This window comes from Salminus brasiliensis, chromosome 9 (assembly GCF_030463535.1).
Source record: "Salminus brasiliensis chromosome 9, fSalBra1.hap2, whole genome shotgun sequence".
In the NCBI taxonomy this organism is placed as follows: Eukaryota; Metazoa; Chordata; class Actinopteri; order Characiformes; family Bryconidae; genus Salminus; species Salminus brasiliensis.
In genome coordinates, this window is record NC_132886.1 from 14,431,261 (window position 1) to 14,455,140 (window position 23,880).

A 23,880-nucleotide genomic window follows, 5' to 3' on the forward strand; every position below is an offset into this window, starting at 1 on the left:
CAGATCGTGGATATGGCCAGTGCTTCCACAACACTCACTGCTCACATGTCCGTTGTAAGGACAGCGTAATCAGGGCTGCTTGAATGGATTGAGTGTAGCGACTAAAAGAGGGTGTAGAAACGTTTTGTAGGAATTGATGTCTTTTTTGCTTCTTTTTGACTGTTTTGTAAGAGCAATCTATCGTTAGACGAGAAAATCAGGGGAGAGCGCGAACGCAGTCCCCTACTACCAGAAATTATGCAGTCGAGATTCCCACATTTGGGGAATTCGCAGGAGTCAGCACAACCGGAGTGCAATGGTTGAGCCTCACCCTGGGTGAACCACCTTCTTGATCATGGTATCTCCCCTGCCAGGTAAGTATGAGTTCTTCACACACTGGGGAGTGGGACCACCACTGGCTGTCCTCTTCACTGAGACGGTAAAGACTACATGCGTTACACCACCCAGACACTGAAATAAAACACTGCAACAAAGACCCTACATACACACACACACACACACACACAAACAAAGACATCACCAACAAATGCATTGGTGTGCTGCCTCACAAAACGCTTTACTTTGCCATGTTTCCGAAAACCACAACACTTCCCATGATGCACTGCTTCTGAGTGCGTACAATGCTGCTCACCAGAGGGGGCTGCTCCACCAATTCTCTCCCTCCTACAAGGCCCAGGACAGGGGCTCAGTCCTGAACAACTCCCACAAGCAACAGTTATCATTAGCTAATTCAACAAACATCCTCATGCCCTGCTTCAGGTGGGTCACAGTAGGGGTGGACAATAGGACAATATCTTATCCATATCATGATCAACTCAACTATTGCATCTTTCATTACAAACAGTGCGTACTTACAGTCCCGTGCAAAACTTTAGGCAACCCTGGTCAAACGGTCTGTTAGCAAACATTTTTAGCAAGAGACAGTGTAGGATTTTTGTTCTGCACAACATTAGAGTGGAAAGAGGAAAGGAGCACCACGCAACAAAGATGGGCTCCCCAAGAGATTTCAGCTCTCGGATAACTTTTCTCAAGATCTCAGGCCTTAATTAGTTTCTTGGGGCTGTGGCTTGTTCACAGTCTTCGTCAGGAAAGCCCAGCTGACGCAAATGTCAAAGCTTTCTAAAAAGGGATTTCTCAAAGCTTAGCACTGCCGGCCAGCAGCCAGAGGCTCCTCTAATCAGCTACCTAGCACTACGAAAAGTTCAACAACCGCCCACCTCAAAGCAGGAGAAGGCTATAGGAAAAGCGTTTTAAGGTAGCCGCTTCCTCAGCACGTAACGTTGTTGAGAAATGGCAGTCAAAAGGAAGGGCCGAGGCCAAAGGCCAACTTGAGGTCCCTCTTGGAGTAAAGATTTAGCAGGCTCTGGAGTGATGGTGGACTGTTCCACAGTCTAAACAATGAGCCTGATGCATTTTGGAAAGGGCTCCTGTGGGCCGACCAGTCTTGTATCTCCATTCTATGCGTTCCTGTGAAATGTCCCGCTGTCTTGTGTTGCTGCATGGGCTTGAAGAACGACGTCTCGTTTCAATGTCAACAAGTTACAGTGAAGAACGACAATAAAAGCACTTGACCTGACGTAATATTCAGCCTTATTGTGAGAAATGACATCCCAATGTGTCCCAATATTCTTGTCTGAGCAGATGGTGGATATGGCCAGTGCTTCCACAACACTCACTGCTCACATGTCCGTTGTAAGGACAGCGTAATCAGGGCTGCTTGAATGGATTGAGTGTAGCGACTAAAAGAGGGTGTAGAAACGTTTTGTAGGAATTGATGTCTTTTTTGCTTCTTTCTAAAGCTTCAGATCTTTTCCCATTTTGGAAGGTGCCACGTGTGGATCCTGAAGTCAGTTCCGACTTGTCAAGCACGTACGAAGTAAAGACACGTGAAGAGAGCTGCTTGAAGCAGCTGGGTTATGACACCAGCTACCCCCCCGCAGGAGTCACAGCACGCAAAAGCAATTTGAAGTCCCAAGGACTGTTTTGTAAGAGCAATCTATCGTTAGACGAGAAAATCAGGGGAGAGCGCGAACGCAGTCCCCCACTACCAGAAATTATGCAGTCGAGATTCCCACATTTGGGGAATTCGCAGGGGTCAGCACAACCGGAGTGCAATGGTTGACCCTCACCCTGGGTGAACCACCTTCTTGATCATGGTATCTCCCCTGCCAGGTAAGTATGAGTTCTTCACACACTGGGGAGTGGGACCACCACTGGCTGTCCTCTTCACTGAGACGGTAAAGACTACATGCGTTACACCACCCAGACACTGAAATAAAACACTGCAACAAAGACCCTACATACACACACACACACAAACAAAGACATCACCAACAAATGCATTGGTGTGCTGCCTCACAAAACGCTTTACTTTGCCATGTTTCCGAAAACCACAACACTTCCCATGATGCACTGCTTCTGAGTGCGTACAATGCTGCTCACCAGAGGGGGCTGCTCCACCAATTCTCTCCCTCCTACAAGGCCCAGGACAGGGGCTCAGTCCTGAACAACTCCCACAAGCAACAGTTATCATTAGCTAATTCAACAAACATCTTCATGCCCTGCTTCAGGTGGGTCACAGTAGGGGTGGACAATAGGACAATATCTTATCCATATCATGATCAACTCAACTATTGCATCTTTCATTACAAACAGTGCGTACTTACAGTCCCGTGCAAAACTTTAGGCAACCCTGGTCAAACGGTCTGTTAGCAAACATTTTTAGCAAGAGACAGTGTAGGATTTTTGTTCTGCACAACATTAGAGTGGAAAGAGGAAAGGAGCACCACGCAACAAAGATGGGCTCCCCAAGAGATTTCAGCTCTCGGATAACTTTTCTCAAGATCTCAGGCCTTAATTAGTTTCTTGGGGCTGTGGCTTGTTCACAGTCTTCGTCAGGAAAGCCCAGCTGACGCAAATGTCAAAGCTTTCTAAAAAGGGATTTCTCAAAGCTTAGCACTGCCGGCCAGCAGCCAGAGGCTCCTCTAATCAGCTACCTAGCACTACGAAAAGTTCAACAACCGCCCACCTCAAAGCAGGAGAAGGCTATAGGAAAAGCGTTTTAAGGTAGCCGCTTCCTCAGCACGTAACGTTGTTGAGAAATGGCAGTCAAAAGGAAGGGCCGAGGCCAAAGGCCAACTTGAGGTCCCTCTTGGAGTAAAGATTTAGCAGGCTCTGGAGTGATGGTGGACTGTTCCACAGTCTAAACAATGAGCCTGATGCATTTTGGAAAGGGCTCCTGTGGGCCGACCAGTCTTGTATCTCCATTCTATGCGTTCCTGTGAAATGTCCCGCTGTCTTGTGTTGCTGCATGGGCTTGAAGAACGACGTCTCGTTTCAATGTCAACAAGTTACAGTGAAGAACGACAATAAAAGCACTTGACCTGACGTAATATTCAGCCTTATTGTGAGAAATGACATCCCAATGTGTCCCAATATTCTTGTCTGAGCAGATGGTGGATATGGCCAGTGCTTCCACAACACTCACTGCTCACATGTCCGTTGTAAGGACAGCGTAATCAGGGCTGCTTGAATGGATTGAGTGTAGCGACTAAAAGAGGGTGTAGAAACGTTTTGTAGGAATTGATGTCTTTTTTGCTTCTTTCTAAAGCTTCAGATCTTTTCCCATTTTGGAAGGTGCCACGTGTGGATCCTGAAGTCAGTTCCGACTTGTCAAGCACGTACGAAGTAAAGACACGTGAAGAGAGCCGCTTGAAGCAGCTGGGTTATAACACCAGCTACCCCCCCGCAGGAGTCACAGCACGCAAAAGCAATTTGACGTCCCAAGGACTGTTTTGTAAGAGCAATCTATCGTTAGACAAGAAAATCAGGGGAGAGCGCTAACGCAGTCCCCCACTACCAGAAATTATGCAGTCGAGATTCCCACATTTGGGGAATTCGCAGGGGTCAGCACAACCGGAGTGCAATGGTTGAGCCTCACCCTGGGTGAACCACCTTCTTGATCATGGTATCTCCCCTGCCAGGTAAGTATGAGTTCTTCACACACTGGGGAGTGGGACCACCACTGGCTGTCCTCTTCACTGAGACGGTAAAGACTACATGCGTTACACCACCCAGACACTGAAATAAAACACTGCAACAAAGACCCTACATACACACACACACACACACACAAACAAAGACATCACCAACAAATGCATTGGCGTGCTGCCTCACAAAACGCTTTACTTTGCCATGTTTCCGAAAACCACAACACTTCCCATGATGCACTGCTTCTGAGTGCATACAATGCTGCTCACCAGAGGGGGCTGCTCCACCAATTCTCTCCCTCCTACAAGGCCCAGGACAGGGGCTCAGTCCTGAACAACTCCCACAAGCAACAGTTATCATTAGCTAATTCAACAAACATCCTCATGCCCTGCTTCAGGTGGGTCACAGTAGGGGTGGACAATAGGACAATATCTTATCCATATCATGATCAACTCAACTATTGCATCTTTCATTACAAACAGTGCGTACTTACAGTCCCGTGCAAAACTTTAGGCAACCCTGGTCAAACGGTCTGTTAGCAAACATTTTTAGCAAGAGACAGTGTAGGATTTTTGTTCTGCACAACATTAGAGTGGAAAGAGGAAAGGAGCACCACGCAACAAAGATGGGCTCCCCAAGAGATTTCAGCTCTCGGATAACTTTTCTCAAGATCTCAGGCCTTAATTAGTTTCTTGGGGCTGTGGCTTGTTCACAGTCTTCGTCAGGAAAGCCCAGCTGACGCAAATGTCAAAGCTTTCTAAAAAGGGATTTCTCAAAGCTTAGCACTGCCGGCCAGCAGCCAGAGGCTCCTCTAATCAGCTACCTAGCACTACGAAAAGTTCAACAACCGCCCACCTCAAAGCAGGAGAAGGCTATAGGAAAAGCGTTTTAAGGTAGCCGCTTCCTCAGCACGTAACGTTGTTGAGAAATGGCAGTCAAAAGGAAGGGCCGAGGCCAAAGGCCAACTTGAGGTCCCTCTTGGAGTAAAGATTTAGCAGGCTCTGGAGTGATGGTGGACTGTTCCACAGTCTAAACAATGAGCCTGATGCATTTTGGAAAGGGCTCCTGTGGGCCGACCAGTCTTGTATCTCCATTCTATGCGTTCCTGTGAAATGTCCCGCTGTCTTGTGTTGCTGCATGGGCTTGAAGAACGACGTCTCGTTTCAATGTCAACAAGTTACAGTGAAGAACGACAATAAAAGCACTTGACCTGACGTAATATTCAGCCTTATTGTGAGAAATGACATCCCAATGTGTCCCAATATTCTTGTCTGAGCAGATGGTGGATATGGCCAGTGCTTCCACAACACTCACTGCTCACATGTCCGTTGTAAGGACAGCGTAATCAGGGCTGCTTGAATGGATTGAGTGTAGCGACTAAAAGAGGGTGTAGAAACGTTTTGTAGGAATTGATGTCTTTTTTGCTTCTTTCTAAAGCTTCAGATCTTTTCCCATTTTGGAAGGTGCCACGTGTGGATCCTGAAGTCAGTTCCGACTTGTCAAGCACGTACGAAGTAAAGACACGTGAAGAGAGCCGCTTGAAGCAGCTGGGTTATGACACCAGCTACCCCCCCGCAGGAGTCACAGCACGCAAAAGCAATTTGACGTCCCAAGGACTGTTTTGTAAGAGCAATCTATCGTTAGACGAGAAAATCAGGGGAGAGCGCGAACGCAGTCCCCCACTACCAGAAATTATGCAGTCGAGATTCCCACATTTGGGGAATTCGCAGGGGTCAGCACAACCGGAGTGCAATGGTTGAGCCTCACCCTGGGTGAACCACCTTCTTGATCATGGTATCTCCCCTGCCAGGTAAGTATGAGTTCTTCACACACTGGGGAGTGGGACCACCACTGGCTGTCCTCTTCACTGAGACGGTAAAGACTACATGCGTTACACCACCCAGACACTGAAATAAAACACTGCAACAAAGACCCTACATACACACACACACACACACACACAAACAAAGACATCACCAACAAATGCATTGGTGTGCTGCCTCACAAAACGCTTTACTTTGCCATGTTTCCGAAAACCACAACACTTCCCATGATGCACTGCTTCTGAGTGCGTACAATGCTGCTCACCAGAGGGGGCTGCTCCACCAATTCTCTCCCTCCTACAAGGCCCAGGACAGGGGCTCAGTCCTGAACAACTCCCACAAGCAACAGTTATCATTAGCTAATTCAACAAACATCCTCATGCCCTGCTTCAGGTGGGTCACAGTAGGGGTGGACAATAGGACAATATCTTATCCATATCATGATCAACTCAACTATTGCATCTTTCATTACAAACAGTGCGTACTTACAGTCCCGTGCAAAACTTTAGGCAACCCTGGTCAAACGGTCTGTTAGCAAACATTTTTAGCAAGAGACAGTGTAGGATTTTTGTTCTGCACAACATTAGAGTGGAAAGAGGAAAGGAGCACCACGCAACAAAGATGGGCTCCCCAAGAGATTTCAGCTCTCGGATAACTTTTCTCAAGATCTCAGGCCTTAATTAGTTTCTTGGGGCTGTGGCTTGTTCACAGTCTTCGTCAGGAAAGCCCAGCTGACGCAAATGTCAAAGCTTTCTAAAAAGGGATTTCTCAAAGCTTAGCACTGCCGGCCAGCAGCCAGAGGCTCCTCTAATCAGCTACCTAGCACTACGAAAAGTTCAACAACCGCCCACCTCAAAGCAGGAGAAGGCTATAGGAAAAGCGTTTTAAGGTAGCCGCTTCCTCAGCACGTAACGTTGTTGAGAAATGGCAGTCAAAAGGAAGGGCCGAGGCCAAAGGCCAACTTGAGGTCCCTCTTGGAGTAAAGATTTAGCAGGCTCTGGAGTGATGGTGGACTGTTCCACAGTCTAAACAATGAGCCTGATGCATTTTGGAAAGGGCTCCTGTGGGCCGACCAGTCTTGTATCTCCATTCTATGCGTTCCTGTGAAATGTCCCGCTGTCTTGTGTTGCTGCATGGGCTTGAAGAACGACGTCTCGTTTCAATGTCAACAAGTTACAGTGAAGAACGACAATAAAAGCACTTGACCTGACGTAATATTCAGCCTTATTGTGAGAAATGACATCCCAATGTGTCCCAATATTCTTGTCTGAGCAGATGGTGGATATGGCCAGTGCTTCCACAACACTCACTGCTCACATGTCCGTTGTAAGGACAGCGTAATCAGGGCTGCTTGAATGGATTGAGTGTAGCGACTAAAAGAGGGTGTAGAAACGTTTTGTAGGAATTGATGTCTTTTTTGCTTCTTTCTAAAGCTTCAGATCTTTTCCCATTTTGGAAGGTGCCACGTGTGGATCCTGAAGTCAGTTCCGACTTGTCAAGCACGTACGAAGTAAAGACACGTGAAGAGAGCCACTTGAAGCAGCTGGGTTATGACACCAGCTACCCCCCCGCAGGAGTCACAGCACGCAAAAGCAATTTGACGTCCCAAGGACTGTTTTGTAAGAGCAATCTATCGTTAGACGAGAAAATCAGGGGAGAGCGCGAACGCAGTCCCCCACTACCAGAAATTATGCAGTCGAGATTCCCACATTTGGGGAATTCGCAGGGGTCAGCACAACCGGAGTGCAATGGTTGAGCCTCACCCTGGGTGAACCACCTTCTTGATCATGGTATCTCCCCTGCCAGGTAAGTATGAGTTCTTCACACACTGGGGAGTGGGACCACCACTGGCTGTCCTCTTCACTGAGACGGTAAAGACTACATGCGTTACACCACCCAGACACTGAAATAAAACACTGCAACAAAGACCCTACATACACACACACACACACACACACACAAACAAAGACATCACCAACAAATGCATTGGTGTGCTGCCTCACAAAACGCTTTACTTTGCCATGTTTCCGAAAACCACAACACTTCCCATGATGCACTGCTTCTGAGTGCGTACAATGCTGCTCACCAGAGGGGGCTGCTCCACCAATTCTCTCCCTCCTACAAGGCCCAGGACAGGGGCTCAGTCCTGAACAACTCCCACAAGCAACAGTTATCATTAGCTAATTCAACAAACATCCTCATGCCCTGCTTCAGGTGGGTCACAGTAGGGGTGGACAATAGGACAATATCTTATCCATATCATGATCAACTCAACTATTGCATCTTTCATTACAAACAGTGCGTACTTACAGTCCCGTGCAAAACTTTAGGCAACCCTGGTCAAACGGTCTGTTAGCAAACATTTTTAGCAAGAGACAGTGTAGGATTTTTGTTCTGCACAACATTAGAGTGGAAAGAGGAAAGGAGCACCACGCAACAAAGATGGGCTCCCCAAGAGATTTCAGCTCTCGGATAACTTTTCTCAAGATCTCAGGCCTTAATTAGTTTCTTGGGGCTGTGGCTTGTTCACAGTCTTCGTCAGGAAAGCCCAGCTGACGCAAATGTCAAAGCTTTCTAAAAAGGGATTTCTCAAAGCTTAGCACTGCCGGCCAGCAGCCAGAGGCTCCTCTAATCAGCTACCTAGCACTACGAAAAGTTCAACAACCGCCCACCTCAAAGCAGGAGAAGGCTATAGGAAAAGCGTTTTAAGGTAGCCGCTTCCTCAGCACGTAACGTTGTTGAGAAATGGCAGTCAAAAGGAAGGGCCGAGGCCAAAGGCCAACTTGAGGTCCCTCTTGGAGTAAAGATTTAGCAGGCTCTGGAGTGATGGTGGACTGTTCCACAGTCTAAACAATGAGCCTGATGCATTTTGGAAAGGGCTCCTGTGGGCCGACCAGTCTTGTATCTCCATTCTATGCGTTCCTGTGAAATGTCCCGCTGTCTTGTGTTGCTGCATGGGCTTGAAGAACGACGTCTCGTTTCAATGTCAACAAGTTACAGTGAAGAACGACAATAAAAGCACTTGACCTGACGTAATATTCAGCCTTATTGTGAGAAATGACATCCCAATGTGTCCCAATATTCTTGTCTGAGCAGATGGTGGATATGGCCAGTGCTTCCACAACACTCACTGCTCACATGTCCGTTGTAAGGACAGCGTAATCAGGGCTGCTTGAATGGATTGAGTGTAGCGACTAAAAGAGGGTGTAGAAACGTTTTGTAGGAATTGATGTCTTTTTTGCTTCTTTCTAAAGCTTCAGATCTTTTCCCATTTTGGAAGGTGCCACGTGTGGATCCTGAAGTCAGTTCCGACTTGTCAAGCACGTACGAAGTAAAGACACGTGAAGAGAGCCACTTGAAGCAGCTGGGTTATGACACCAGCTACCCCCCCGCAGGAGTCACAGCACGCAAAAGCAATTTGACGTCCCAAGGACTGTTTTGTAAGAGCAATCTATCGTTAGACGAGAAAATCAGGGGAGAGCGCGAACGCAGTCCCCCACTACCAGAAATTATGCAGTCGAGATTCCCACATTTGGGGAATTCGCAGGGGTCAGCACAACCGGAGTGCAATGGTTGAGCCTCACCCTGGGTGAACCACCTTCTTGATCATGGTATCTCCCCTGCCAGGTAAGTATGAGTTCTTCACACACTGGGGAGTGGGACCACCACTGGCTGTCCTCTTCACTGAGACGGTAAAGACTACATGCATTACACCACCCAGACACTGAAATAAAACACTGCAACAAAGACCCTACATACACACACACACACAAAGACATCACCAACAAATGCATTGGTGTGCTGCCTCACAAAACGCTTTACTTTGCCATGTTTCCGAAAACCACAACACTTCCCATGATGCACTGCTTCTGAGTGCATACAATGCTGCTCACCAGAGGGGGCTGCTCCACCAATTCTCTCCCTCCTACAAGGCCCAGGACAGGGGCTCAGTCCTGAACAACTCCCACAAGCAACAGTTATCATTAGCTAATTCAACAAACATCCTCATGCCCTGCTTCAGGTGGGTCACAGTAGGGGTGGACAATAGGACAATATCTTATCCATATCATGATCAACTCAACTATTGCATCTTTCATTACAAACAGTGCGTACTTACAGTCCCGTGCAAAACTTTAGGCAACCCTGGTCAAACGGTCTGTTAGCAAACATTTTTAGCAAGAGACAGTGTAGGATTTTTGTTCTGCACAACATTAGAGTGGAAAGAGGAAAGGAGCACCACGCAACAAAGATGGGCTCCCCAAGAGATTTCAGCTCTCGGATAACTTTTCTCAAGATCTCAGGCCTTAATTAGTTTCTTGGGGCTGTGGCTTGTTCACAGTCTTCGTCAGGAAAGCCCAGCTGACGCAAATGTCAAAGCTTTCTAAAAAGGGGTTTCTCAAAGCTTAGCACTGCCGGCCAGCAGCCAGAGGCTCCTCTAATCAGCTACCTAGCACTACGAAAAGTTCAACAACCGCCCACCTCAAAGCAGGAGAAGGCTATAGGAAAAGCGTTTTAAGGTAGCCGCTTCCTCAGCACGTAACGTTGTTGAGAAATGGCAGTCAAAAGGAAGGGCCGAGGCCAAAGGCCAACTTGAGGTCCCTCTTGGAGTAAAGATTTAGCAGGCTCTGGAGTGATGGTGGACTGTTCCACAGTCTAAACAATGAGCCTGATGCATTTTGGAAAGGGCTCCTGTGGGCCGACCAGTCTTGTATCTCCATTCTATGCGTTCCTGTGAAATGTCCCGCTGTCTTGTGTTGCTGCATGGGCTTGAAGAACGACGTCTCGTTTCAATGTCAACAAGTTACAGTGAAGAACGACAATAAAAGCACTTGACCTGACGTAATATTCAGCCTTATTGTGAGAAATGACATCCCAATGTGTCCCAATATTCTTGTCTGAGCAGATGGTGGATATGGCCAGTGCTTCCACAACACTCACTGCTCACATGTCCGTTGTAAGGACAGCGTAATCAGGGCTGCTTGAATGGATTGAGTGTAGCGACTAAAAGAGGGTGTAGAAACGTTTTGTAGGAATTGATGTCTTTTTTGCTTCTTTCTAAAGCTTCAGATCTTTTCCCATTTTGGAAGGTGCCACGTGTGGATCCTGAAGTCAGTTCCGACTTGTCAAGCACGTAAGAAGTAAAGACACGTGAAGAGAGCCACTTGAAGCAGCTGGGTTATGACACCAGCTACCCCCCCCCCGCAGGCGTCACAGCACACAAAAGCAATTTGACGTCCCAAGGACTGTTTTGTAAGAGCAATCTATCGTTAGACGAGAAAATCAGGGGAGAGCGCGAACGCAGTCCCCCACTACCAGAAATTATGCAGTCGAGATTCCCACATTTGGGGAATTCGCAGGGGTCAGCACAACCGGAGTGCAATGGTTGAGCCTCACCCTGGGTGAACCACCTTCTTGATCATGGTATCTCCCCTGCCAGGTAAGTATGAGTTCTTCACACACTGGGGAGTGGGACCACCACTGGCTGTCCTCTTCACTGAGACGGTAAAGACTACATGCGTTACACCACCCAGACACTGAAATAAAACACTGCAACAAAGACCCTACATACACACACACACACAAAGACATCACCAACAAATGCATTGGTGTGCTGCCTCACAAAACGCTTTACTTTGCCATGTTTCCGAAAACCACAACACTTCCCATGATGCACTGCTTCTGAGTGCATACAATGCTGCTCACCAGAGGGGGCTGCTCCACCAATTCTCTCCCTCCTACAAGGCCCAGGACAGGGGCTCAGTCCTGAACAACTCCCACAAGCAACAGTTATCATTAGCTAATTCAACAAACATCCTCATGCCCTGCTTCAGGTGGGTCACAGTAGGGGTGGACAATAGGACAATATCTTATCCATATCATGATCAACTCAACTATTGCATCTTTCATTACAAACAGTGCGTACTTACAGTCCCGTGCAAAACTTTAGGCAACCCTGGTCAAACGGTCTGTTAGCAAACATTTTTAGCAAGAGACAGTGTAGGATTTTTGTTCTGCACAACATTAGAGTGGAAAGAGGAAAGGAGCACCACGCAACAAAGATGGGCTCCCCAAGAGATTTCAGCTCTCGGATAACTTTTCTCAAGATCTCAGGCCTTAATTAGTTTCTTGGGGCTGTGGCTTGTTCACAGTCTTCGTCAGGAAAGCCCAGCTGACGCAAATGTCAAAGCTTTCTAAAAAGGGATTTCTCAAAGCTTAGCACTGCCGGCCAGCAGCCAGAGGCTCCTCTAATCAGCTACCTAGCACTACGAAAAGTTCAACAACCGCCCACCTCAAAGCAGGAGAAGGCTATAGGAAAAGCGTTTTAAGGTAGCCGCTTCCTCAGCATGTAACGTTGTTGAGAAATGGCAGTCAAAAGGAAGGGCCGAGGCCAAAGGCCAACTTGAGGTCCCTCTTGGAGTAAAGATTTAGCAGGCTCTGGAGTGATGGTGGACTGTTCCACAGTCTAAACAATGAGCCTGATGCATTTTGGAAAGGGCTCCTGTGGGCCGACCAGTCTTGTATCTCCATTCTATGCGTTCCTGTGAAATGTCCCGCTGTCTTGTGTTGCTGCATGGGCTTGAAGAACGACGTCTCGTTTCAATGTCAACAAGTTACAGTGAAGAACGACAATAAAAGCACTTGACCTGACGTAATATTCAGCCTTATTGTGAGAAATGACATCCCAATGTGTCCCAATATTCTTGTCTGAGCAGATGGTGGATATGGCCAGTGCTTCCACAACACTCACTGCTCACATGTCCGTTGTAAGGACAGCGTAATCAGGGCTGCTTGAATGGATTGAGTGTAGCGACTAAAAGAGGGTGTAGAAACGTTTTGTAGGAATTGATGTCTTTTTTGCTTCTTTCTAAAGCTTCAGATCTTTTCCCATTTTGGAAGGTGCCACGTGTGGATCCTGAAGTCAGTTCCGACTTGTCAAGCACGTACGAAGTAAAGACACGTGAAGAGAGCCACTTGAAGCAGCTGGGTTATGACACCAGCTACCCCCCCCCCGCAGGCGTCACAGCACACAAAAGCAATTTGACGTCCCAAGGACTGTTTTGTAAGAGCAATCTATCGTTAGACGAGAAAATCAGGGGAGAGCGCGAACGCAGTCCCCCACTACCAGAAATTATGCAGTCGAGATTCCCACATTTGGGGAATTCGCAGGGGTCAGCACAACCGGAGTGCAATGGTTGAGCCTCACCCTGGGTGAACCACCTTCTTGATCATGGTATCTCCCCTGCCAGGTAAGTATGAGTTCTTCACACACTGGGGAGTGGGACCACCACTGGCTGTCCTCTTCACTGAGACGGTAAAGACTACATGCGTTACACCACCCAGACACTGAAATAAAACACTGCAACAAAGACCCTACATACACACACACACACACACACACACACACAAACAAAGACATCACCAACAAATGCATTGGTGTGCTGCCTCACAAAACGCTTTACTTTGCCATGTTTCCGAAAACCACAACACTTCCCATGATGCACTGCTTCTGAGTGCGTACAATGCTGCTCACCAGAGGGGGCTGCTCCACCAATTCTCTCCCTCCTACAAGGCCCAGGACAGGGGCTCAGTCCTGAACAACTCCCACAAGCAACAGTTATCATTAGCTAATTCAACAAACATCCTCATGCCCTGCTTCAGGTGGGTCACAGTAGGGGTGGACAATAGGACAATATCTTATCCATATCATGATCAACTCAACTATTGCATCTTTCATTACAAACAGTGCGTACTTACAGTCCCGTGCAAAACTTTAGGCAACCCTGGTCAAACGGTCTGTTAGCAAACATTTTTAGCAAGAGATAGTGTAGGATTTTTGTTCTGCACAACATTAGAGTGGAAAGAGGAAAGGAGCACCACGCAACAAAGATGGGCTCCCCAAGAGATTTCAGCTCTCGGATAACTTTTCTCAAGATCTCAGGCCTTAATTAGTTTCTTGGGGCTGTGGCTTGTTCACAGTCTTCATCAGGAAAGCCCAGCTGACGCAAATGTCAAAGCTTTCTAAAAAGGGATTTCTCAAAGCTTAGCACTGCCGGCCAGCAGCCAGAGGCTCCTCTAATCAGCTACCTAGCACTACGAAAAGTTCAACAACCGCCCACCTCAAAGCAGGAGAAGGCTATAGGAAAAGCGTTTTAAGGTAGCCGCTTCCTCAGCACGTAACGTTGTTGAGAAATGGCAGTCAAAAGGAAGGGCCGAGGCCAAAGGCCAACTTGAGGTCCCTCTTGGAGTAAAGATTTAGCAGGCTCTGGAGTGATGGTGGACTGTTCCACAGTCTAAACAATGAGCCTGATGCATTTTGGAAAGGGCTCCTGTGGGCCGACCAGTCTTGTATCTCCATTCTATGCGTTCCTGTGAAATGTCCCGCTGTCTTGTGTTGCTGCATGGGCTTGAAGAACGACGTCTCGTTTCAATGTCAACAAGTTACAGTGAAGAACGACAATAAAAGCACTTGACCTGACGTAATATTCAGCCTTATTGTGAGAAATGACATCCCAATGTGTCCCAATATTCTTGTCTGAGCAGATGGTGGATATGGCCAGTGCTTCCACAACACTCACTGCTCACATGTCCGTTGTAAGGACAGCGTAATCAGGGCTGCTTGAATGGATTGAGTGTAGCGACTAAAAGAGGGTGTAGAAACGTTTTGTAGGAATTGATGTCTTTTTTGCTTCTTTCTAAAGCTTCAGATCTTTTCCCATTTTGGAAGGTGCCACGTGTGGATCCTGAAGTCAGTTCCGACTTGTCAAGCACGTACGAAGTAAAGACACGTGAAGAGAGCCACTTGAAGCAGCTGGGTTATGACACCAGCTACCCCCCCGCAGGAGTCACAGCACGCAAAAGCAATTTGACGTCCCAAGGACTGTTTTGTAAGAGCAATCTATCGTTAGACGAGAAAATCAGGGGAGAGCGCGAACGCAGTCCCCCACTACCAGAAATTATGCAGTCGAGATTCCCACATTTGGGGAATTCGCAGGGGTCAGCACAACCGGAGCGCAATGGTTGAGCCTCACCCTGGGTGAACCACCTTTTTGATCATGGTATCTCCCCTGCCAGGTAAGTATAAGTTCTTCACACACTGGGGAGTGGGGCCACCACTGGCTGTCCTCTTCACTGAGACGGTAAAGACTACATGCGTTACATCACCCAGACACTGAAATAAAACACTGCAACAAAGACCCTACATACACACACACACACAAAGACATCACCAACAAATGCATTGGTGTGCTGCCTCACAAAACGCTTTACTTTGCCATGTTTCCGAAAACCACAACACTTCCCATGATGCACTGCTTCTGAGTGCGTACAATGCTGCTCACCAGAGGGGGCTGCTCCACCAATTCTCTCCCTCCTACAAGGCCCAGGACAGGGGCTCAGTCCTGAACAACTCCCACAAGCAACAGTTATCATTAGCTAATTCAACAAACATCCTCATGCCCTGCTTCAGGTGGGTCACAGTAGGGGTGGACAATAGGACAATATCTTATCCATATCATGATCAACTCAACTATTGCATCTTTCATTACAAACAGTGCGTACTTATAGTCCCGTGCAAAACTTTAGGCAACCCTGGTCAAACGGTCTGTTAGCAAACATTTTTAGCAAGAGACAGTGTAGGATTTTTGTTCTGCACAACATTAGAGTGGAAAGAGGAAAGGAGCACCACGCAACAAAGATGGGCTCCCCAAGAGATTTCAGCTCTCGGATAACTTTTCTCAAGATCTCAGGCCTTAATTAGTTTCTTGGGGCTGTGGCTTGTTCACAGTCTTCGTCAGGAAAGCCCAGCTGACGCAAATGTCAAAGCTTTCTAAAAAGGGGTTTCTCAAAGCTTAGCACTGCCGGCCAGCAGCCAGAGGCTCCTCTAATCAGCTACCTAGCACTACGAAAAGTTCAACAACCGCCCACCTCAAAGCAGGAGAAGGCTATAGGAAAAGCGTTTTAAGGTAGCCGCTTCCTCAGCACGTAACGTTGTTGAGAAATGGCAGTCAAAAGGAAGGGCCGAGGCCAAAGGCCAACTTGAGGTCCCTCTTGGAGTAAAGATTTAGCAGGCTCTGGAGTGATGGTGGACTGTTCCACAGTCTAAACAATGAGCCTGATGCATTTTGGAAAGGGCTCCTGTGGGCCGACCAGTCTTGTATCTCCATTCTATGCGTTCCTGTGAAATGTCCCGCTGTCTTGTGTTGCTGCATGGGCTTGAAGAACGACGTCTCGTTTCAATGTCAACAAGTTACAGTGAAGAACGACAATAAAAGCACTTGACCTGACGTAATATTCAGCCTTATTGTGAGAAATGACATCCCAATGTGTCCCAATATTCTTGTCTGAGCAGATGGTGGATATGGCCAGTGCTTCCACAACACTCACTGCTCACATGTCCGTTGTAAGGACAGCGTAATCAGGGCTGCTTGAATGGATTGAGTGTAGCGACTAAAAGAGGGTGTAGAAACGTTTTGTAGGAATTGATGTCTTTTTTGCTTCTTTCTAAAGCTTCAGATCTTTTCCCATTTTGGAAGGTGCCACGTGTGGATCCTGAAGTCAGTTCCGACTTGTCAAGCACGTAAGAAGTAAAGACACGTGAAGAGAGCCACTTGAAGCAGCTGGGTTATGACACCAGCTACCCCCCCCCGCAGGCGTCACAGCACACAAAAGCAATTTGACGTCCCAAGGACTGTTTTGTAAGAGCAATCTATCGTTAGACGAGAAAATCAGGGGAGAGCGCGAACGCAGTCCCCCACTACCAGAAATTATGCAGTCGAGATTCCCACATTTGGGGAATTCGCAGGGGTCAGCACAACCGGAGTGCAATGGTTGAGCCTCACCCTGGGTGAACCACCTTCTTGATCATGGTATCTCCCCTGCCAGGTAAGTATGAGTTCTTCACACACTGGGGAGTGGGACCACCACTGGCTGTCCTCTTCACTGAGACGGTAAAGACTACATGCGTTACACCACCCAGACACTGAAATAAAACACTGCAACAAAGACCCTACATACACACACACACACAAAGACATCACCAACAAATGCATTGGTGTGCTGCCTCACAAAACGCTTTACTTTGCCATGTTTCCGAAAACCACAACACTTCCCATGATGCACTGCTTCTGAGTGCATACAATGCTGCTCACCAGAGGGGGCTGCTCCACCAATTCTCTCCCTCCTACAAGGCCCAGGACAGGGGCTCAGTCCTGAACAACTCCCACAAGCAACAGTTATCATTAGCTAATTCAACAAACATCCTCATGCCCTGCTTCAGGTGGGTCACAGTAGGGGTGGACAATAGGACAATATCTTATCCATATCATGATCAACTCAACTATTGCATCTTTCATTACAAACAGTGCGTACTTACAGTCCCGTGCAAAACTTTAGGCAACCCTGGTCAAACGGTCTGTTAGCAAACATTTTTAGCAAGAGACAGTGTAGGATTTTTGTTCTGCACAACATTAGAGTGGAAAGAGGAAAGGAGCACCACGCAACAAAGATGGGCTCCCCAAGAGATTTCAGCTCTCGGATAACTTTTCTCAAGATCTCAGGCCTTAATTAGTTTCTTGGGGCTGTGGCTTGTTCACAGTCTTCGTCAGGAAAGCCCAGCTGACGCAAATGTCAAAGCTTTCTAAAAAGGGATTTCTCAAAGCTTAGCACTGCCGGCCAGCAGCCAGAGGCTCCTCTAATCAGCTACCTAGCACTACGAAAAGTTCAACAACCGCCCACCTCAAAGCAGGAGAAGGCTATAGGAAAAGCGTTTTAAGGTAGCCGCTTCCTCAGCACGTAACGTTGTTGAGAAATGGCAGTCAAAAGGAAGGGCCGAGGCCAAAGGCCAACTTGAGGTCCCTCTTGGAGTAAAGATTTAGCAGGCTCTGGAGTGATGGTGGACTGTTCCACAGTCTAAACAATGAGCCTGATGCATTTTGGAAAGGGCTCCTGTGGGCCGACCAGTCTTGTATCTCCATTCTATGCGTTCCTGTGAAATGTCCCGCTGTCTTGTGTTGCTGCATGGGCTTGAAGAACGACGTCTCGTTTCAATGTCAACAAGTTACAGTGAAGAACGACAATAAAAGCACTTGACCTGACGTAATATTCAGCCTTATTGTGAGAAATGACATCCCAATGTGTCCCAATATTCTTGTCTGAGCAGATGGTGGATATGGCCAGTGCTTCCACAACACTCACTGCTCACATGTCCGTTGTAAGGACAGCGTAATCAGGGCTGCTTGAATGGATTGAGTGTAGCGACTAAAAGAGGGTGTAGAAACGTTTTGTAGGAATTGATGTCTTTTTTGCTTCTTTCTAAAGCTTCAGATCTTTTCCCATTTTGGAAGGTGCCACGTGTGGATCCTGAAGTCAGTTCCGACTTGTCAAGCACGTAAGAAGTAAAGACACGTGAAGAGAGCCACTTGAAGCAGCTGGGTTATGACACCAGCTACCCCCCCCCCCCCGCAGGCGTCACAGCACACAAAAGCAATTTGACGTCCCAAGGACTGTTTTGTAAGAGCAATCTATCGTTAGACGAGAAAATCAGGGGAGAGCGCGAACGCAGTCCCCCACTACCAGAAATTATGCAGTCGAGATTCCCACATTTGGGGAATTCGCAGGGGTCAGCACAACCGGAGTGCAATGGTTGAGCCTCACCCTGGGTGAACCACCTTCTTGATCATGGTATCTCCCCTGCCAGGTAAGTATGAGTTCTTCACACACTGGGGAGTGGGACCACCACTGGCTGTCCTCTTCACTGAGACGGTAAAGACTACATGCGTTACACCACCCAGACACTGAAATAAAACACTGCAACAAAGACCCTACATACACACACACACACAAAGACATCACCAACAAATGCATTGGTGTGCTGCCTCACAAAACGCTTTACTTTGCCATGTTTCCGAAAACCACAACACTTCCCATGATGCACTGCTTCTGAGTGCATACAATGCTGCTCACCAGAGGGGGCTGCTCCACCAATTCTCTCCCTCCTACAAGGCCCAGGACAGGGGCTCAGTCCTGAACAACTCCCACAAGCAACAGTTATCATTAGCTAATTCAACAAACATCCTCATGCCCTGCTTCAGGTGGGTCACAGTAGGGGTGGACAATAGGACAATATCTTATCCATATCATGATCAACTCAACTATTGCATCTTTCATTACAAACAGTGCGTACTTACAGTCCCGTGCAAAACTTTAGGCAACCCTGGTCAAACGGTCTGTTAGCAAACATTTTTAGCAAGAGACAGTGTAGGATTTTTGTTCTGCACAACATTAGAGTGGAAAGAGGAAAGGAGCACCACGCAACAAAGATGGGCTCCCCAAGAGATTTCAGCTCTCGGATAACTTTTCTCAAGATCTCAGGCCTTAATTAGTTTCTTGGGGCTGTGGCTTGTTCACAGTCTTCGTCAGGAAAGCCCAGCTGACGCAAATGTCAAAGCTTTCTAAAAAGGGATTTCTCAAAGCTTAGCACTGCCGGCCAGCAGCCAGAGGCTCCTCTAATCAGCTACCTAGCACTACGAAAAGTTCAACAACCGCCCACCTCAAAGCAGGAGAAGGCTATAGGAAAAGCGTTTTAAGGTAGCCGCTTCCTCAGCATGTAACGTTGTTGAGAAATGGCAGTCAAAAGGAAGGGCCGAGGCCAAAGGCCAACTTGAGGTCCCTCTTGGAGTAAAGATTTAGCAGGCTCTGGAGTGATGGTGGACTGTTCCACAGTCTAAACAATGAGCCTGATGCATTTTGGAAAGGGCTCCTGTGGGCCGACCAGTCTTGTATCTCCATTCTATGCGTTCCTGTGAAATGTCCCGCTGTCTTGTGTTGCTGCATGGGCTTGAAGAACGACGTCTCGTTTCAATGTCAACAAGTTACAGTGAAGAACGACAATAAAAGCACTTGACCTGACGTAATATTCAGCCTTATTGTGAGAAATGACATCCCAATGTGTCCCAATATTCTTGTCTGAGCAGATGGTGGATATGGCCAGTGCTTCCACAACACTCACTGCTCACATGTCCGTTGTAAGGACAGCGTAATCAGGGCTGCTTGAATGGATTGAGTGTAGCGACTAAAAGAGGGTGTAGAAACGTTTTGTAGGAATTGATGTCTTTTTTGCTTCTTTCTAAAGCTTCAGATCTTTTCCCATTTTGGAAGGTGCCACGTGTGGATCCTGAAGTCAGTTCCGACTTGTCAAGCACGTACGAAGTAAAGACACGTGAAGAGAGCCACTTGAAGCAGCTGGGTTATGACACCAGCTACCCCCCCCCGCAGGCGTCACAGCACACAAAAGCAATTTGACGTCCCAAGGACTGTTTTGTAAGAGCAATCTATCGTTAGACGAGAAAATCAGGGGAGAGCGCGAACGCAGTCCCCCACTACCAGAAATTATGCAGTCGAGATTCCCACATTTGGGGAATTCGCAGGGGTCAGCACAACCGGAGTGCAATGGTTGAGCCTCACCCTGGGTGAACCACCTTCTTGATCATGGTATCTCCCCTGCCAGGTAAGTATGAGTTCTTCACACACTGGGGAGTGGGACCACCACTGGCTGTCCTCTTCACTGAGACGGTAAAGACTACATGCGTTACACCACCCAGACACTGAAATAAAACACTGCAACAAAGACCCTACATACACACACACACACACACACACACACAAACAAAGACATCACCAACAAATGCATTGGTGTGCTGCCTCACAAAACGCTTTACTTTGCCATGTTTCCGAAAACCACAACACTTCCCATGATGCACTGCTTCTGAGTGCGTACAATGCTGCTCACCAGAGGGGGCTGCTCCACCAATTCTCTCCCTCCTACAAGGCCCAGGACAGGGGCTAAGTCCTGAACAACTCCCACAAGCAACAGTTATCATTAGCTAATTCAACAAACATCCTCATGCCCTGCTTCAGGTGGGTCACAGTAGGGGTGGACAATAGGACAATATCTTATCCATATCATGATCAACTCAACTATTGCATCTTTCATTACAAACAGTGCGTACTTACAGTCCCGTGCAAAACTTTAGGCAACCCTGGTCAAACGGTCTGTTAGCAAACATTTTTAGCAAGAGACAGTGTAGGATTTTTGTTCTGCACAACATTAGAGTGGAAAGAGGAAAGGAGCACCACGCAACAAAGATGGGCTCCCCAAGAGATTTCAGCTCTCGGATAACTTTTCTCAAGATCTCAGGCCTTAATTAGTTTCTTGGGGCTGTGGCTTGTTCACAGTCTTCGTCAGGAAAGCCCAGCTGACGCAAATGTCAAAGCTTTCTAAAAAGGGATTTCTCAAAGCTTAGCACTGCCGGCCAGCAGCCAGAGGCTCCTCTAATCAGCTACCTAGCACTACGAAAAGTTCAACAACCGCCCACCTCAAAGCAGGAGAAGGCTATAGGAAAAGCGTTTTAAGGTAGCCGCTTCCTCAGCACGTAACGTTGTTGAGAAATGGCAGTCAAAAGGAAGGGCCGAGGCCAAAGGCCAACTTGAGGTCCCTCTTGGAGTAAAGATTTAGCAGGCTCTGGAGTGATGGTGGACTGTTCCACAGTCTAAACAATGAGCCTGATGCATTTTGGAAAGGGCTCCTGTGGGCCGACCAGTCTTGTATCTCCATTCTATGCGTTCCTGTGAAATGTCCCGCTGTCTTGTGTTGCTGCATGGGCTTGAAGAACGACGTCTCGTTTCAATGTCAACAAGTTACAGTGAAGAACGACAATAAAAGCACTTGACCTGACGTAATATTCAGCCTTATTGTGAGAAATGACATCCCAATGTGTCCCAATATTCTTGTCTGAGCAGATGGTGGATATGGCCAGTGCTTCCACAACACTCACTGCTCACATGTCCGTTGTAAGGACAGCGTAATCAGGGCTGCTTGAATGGATTGAGTGTAGCGACTAAAAGAGGGTGTAGAAACGTTTTGTAGGAATTGATGTCTTTTTTGCTTCTTTCTAAAGCTTCAGATCTTTTCCCATTTTGGAAGGTGCCACGTGTGGATCCTGAAGTCAGTTCCGACTTGTCAAGCACGTAAGAAGTAAAGACACGTGAAGAGAGCCACTTGAAGCAGCTGGGTTATGACACCAGCTACCCCCGTCGGCGTCACAGCACGCCAAAGCAATTTGATGTCCCAAGGACTGTTTTGTAAGAGCAATCTATTGTTAGACAAGAAAATCGCAAACGCAGTCCCCCACTACCAGAAATTATGCAGTCGAGAAGCCCACATTTGGGGAATTCACAGGAGTCAATACAACCATAGCGCAATGGCTGAGACTCATTCTGGGTGAACCAACTTCTTGATCATGGTATCTCCTCTGCCAGGTAAGTATGAGTTCTTCACACACTGGGCAGTGGGACCACCACTGGCTGTTCTCTTCACTGAGACGGTAAAGACTACATGCGTTACACCACCCAGACACTGAAATAAAACACTGCAACAAAGACCCTACACACACACACACACACAAACAAACACATCACCAACAAATGCATTGGTGTGCTGCCTCACAAAATGCTTTACTTTGCCATGTTTCCGAAAACCACAACACTTCCCATGATGCACTGCTTCTGAGTGCGTACAATGCTGCTCACCAGAGGGGGCTGCTCCACCAATTCTCTCCCTCCTACAAGGCCCAGGACAGGGGCTCAGTCCTGAACAACTCCCACAAGCAACAGTTATCCAACAGTTATCATTATTTACAGATTTCTCAAACCTTAGCACTGCCATTGGTGCACTGATGGTCCATAATCTGAACAATCAGCCTTAAGGAACCAGTTCTCTTGTTTGCTTTCGGTCAGAGGCAGGGCTATTTTGGTTTCATTTCTATTTTTATAATGTATTATTTCTATAAAATATTACGCTCAGTTGAAGCCCATTTTAGAAGGTTTTGTTCCTCCATTTGTGAAAGTATATACATCAAGCCCACATGTTATTAAAGACAGCTTTCAACCTTCATGTTAAGTTTGAAGTTAACTGAATGATGTTTTGCGCTGAAAATAATTGCAACTTTTTTGCATTTGAGCCCTTAGCCTTATCTGCTGACTCTTATTTTTACCAACATTGGTTGCTTGCTTTACCCAATAAGAATATACATATTTTTACAGCATTATCTCAAGCAAATATTTAAATATGTAATAAGATATAACGCTTGGTTGTAAAATTCCTACCTAGACTACGAGCAGAAGGTCCGTCTTCCCTGCAGTTGTAGCAAGCTAGCCAGCAGCCAGCCAAAACGAGAGCACAGCCACATCAAAAAAAAAAAAACATCAGTCTTCGACAACAAAATATTAATCCTGGGTTCAAGTTTTTGTTGGAAGACTCTAGCACTATTTACCAGCTGGTTAACTAGCTAGTAAACACAATTTCACTAATTTGGGGGATTGTCTGATTACCTATTAAGCTTGGAGATCCGTAGGATATTAGAAAACAACAGCATTGAGTCATCCACAAATACTGCAAAATATCAAACGAAAGTAGTGCTAGCTAACGTTAGTCAGCTGAGCACTAGTGTGCAATTTACAAGCCGTACAATCAGTATTTCCGAGTTTCCGAAACCACTTGAATGCGATACTAACAAAGACTTCCCCAAGGGTAGTAAACAAGCTTGTGTCACAGTTTGTCAAGCTTGGAGACAAAGGTGGACATACGTGCAGGTTATTTATTAATAAATTAAAATAAAACTAAACAAGCACTAAGATTACCAAATAAAACAATACAAGAATCACACAGAAACAGGCCAAGTCAACAAACCATAAAATGCACATGCACAAGACCAGACAAAGGCAGACTGAAACTAAGGGGTACTCATACAGAGGATAATGAGGAACACCTGGGAGTAACAAGGGGGCGTGGTTACAAAGGAGACACTGGTGGAAACACTAATGGACAGGCGTGGCTAGGACAGACAAGACACAAACATAGCCATGTGCTTGGGAGCACATGGCAACACAAAACTGAGGCAGAACAGGGGTAGGCATGACAGCTTGTTAGCTAGCTAGCTAATCCCCCCTTACCTGGTACAGTACACCTGCAGAATGAACGTCATGAGCACCAATTTGCTACTTGTTCAGAAGT

At 47.1% G+C, this 23,880-nt stretch overlaps 13 non-coding genes across 13 annotated transcripts; all 13 read right to left on the minus strand.

The window, feature by feature from the left end:
• Nucleotides 1–197: 197 nt before the first annotated feature.
• Nucleotides 198–361, minus strand: LOC140563070 (U1 spliceosomal RNA). The gene has a single exon (XR_011980306.1). It is a non-coding gene; the product is annotated as a U1 spliceosomal RNA (small nuclear RNA).
• Nucleotides 362–2,016: 1,655 nt separating this feature from the next.
• LOC140563065 (U1 spliceosomal RNA) lies at nt 2,017–2,180 on the minus strand. The gene has a single exon (XR_011980302.1). It is a non-coding gene; the product is annotated as a U1 spliceosomal RNA (small nuclear RNA).
• Nucleotides 2,181–3,827: 1,647 nt separating this feature from the next.
• Nucleotides 3,828–3,991, minus strand: LOC140563057 (U1 spliceosomal RNA). The gene has a single exon (XR_011980294.1). It is a non-coding gene; the product is annotated as a U1 spliceosomal RNA (small nuclear RNA).
• A 1,653-nt stretch (nt 3,992–5,644) lies between these two features.
• On the minus strand, nt 5,645–5,808 carry LOC140563039 (U1 spliceosomal RNA). The gene has a single exon (XR_011980277.1). It is a non-coding gene; the product is annotated as a U1 spliceosomal RNA (small nuclear RNA).
• Nucleotides 5,809–7,463: 1,655 nt separating this feature from the next.
• LOC140563040 (U1 spliceosomal RNA) lies at nt 7,464–7,627 on the minus strand. Its single transcript, XR_011980278.1, has one exon. It is a non-coding gene; the product is annotated as a U1 spliceosomal RNA (small nuclear RNA).
• A 1,657-nt stretch (nt 7,628–9,284) lies between these two features.
• On the minus strand, nt 9,285–9,448 carry LOC140563041 (U1 spliceosomal RNA). Its single transcript, XR_011980279.1, has one exon. It is a non-coding gene; the product is annotated as a U1 spliceosomal RNA (small nuclear RNA).
• Nucleotides 9,449–11,094: 1,646 nt separating this feature from the next.
• Nucleotides 11,095–11,258, minus strand: LOC140563042 (U1 spliceosomal RNA). The gene has a single exon (XR_011980280.1). It is a non-coding gene; the product is annotated as a U1 spliceosomal RNA (small nuclear RNA).
• Nucleotides 11,259–12,904: 1,646 nt separating this feature from the next.
• Nucleotides 12,905–13,068, minus strand: LOC140563043 (U1 spliceosomal RNA). Its single transcript, XR_011980281.1, has one exon. It is a non-coding gene; the product is annotated as a U1 spliceosomal RNA (small nuclear RNA).
• Nucleotides 13,069–14,729: 1,661 nt separating this feature from the next.
• Nucleotides 14,730–14,893, minus strand: LOC140563107 (U1 spliceosomal RNA). Its single transcript, XR_011980342.1, has one exon. It is a non-coding gene; the product is annotated as a U1 spliceosomal RNA (small nuclear RNA).
• A 1,645-nt stretch (nt 14,894–16,538) lies between these two features.
• On the minus strand, nt 16,539–16,702 carry LOC140563045 (U1 spliceosomal RNA). The gene has a single exon (XR_011980283.1). It is a non-coding gene; the product is annotated as a U1 spliceosomal RNA (small nuclear RNA).
• Nucleotides 16,703–18,351: 1,649 nt separating this feature from the next.
• On the minus strand, nt 18,352–18,515 carry LOC140563046 (U1 spliceosomal RNA). The gene has a single exon (XR_011980284.1). It is a non-coding gene; the product is annotated as a U1 spliceosomal RNA (small nuclear RNA).
• A 1,645-nt stretch (nt 18,516–20,160) lies between these two features.
• On the minus strand, nt 20,161–20,324 carry LOC140563047 (U1 spliceosomal RNA). The gene has a single exon (XR_011980285.1). It is a non-coding gene; the product is annotated as a U1 spliceosomal RNA (small nuclear RNA).
• A 1,647-nt stretch (nt 20,325–21,971) lies between these two features.
• On the minus strand, nt 21,972–22,135 carry LOC140563152 (U1 spliceosomal RNA). Its single transcript, XR_011980382.1, has one exon. It is a non-coding gene; the product is annotated as a U1 spliceosomal RNA (small nuclear RNA).
• Nucleotides 22,136–23,880: the final 1,745 nt, after the last annotated feature.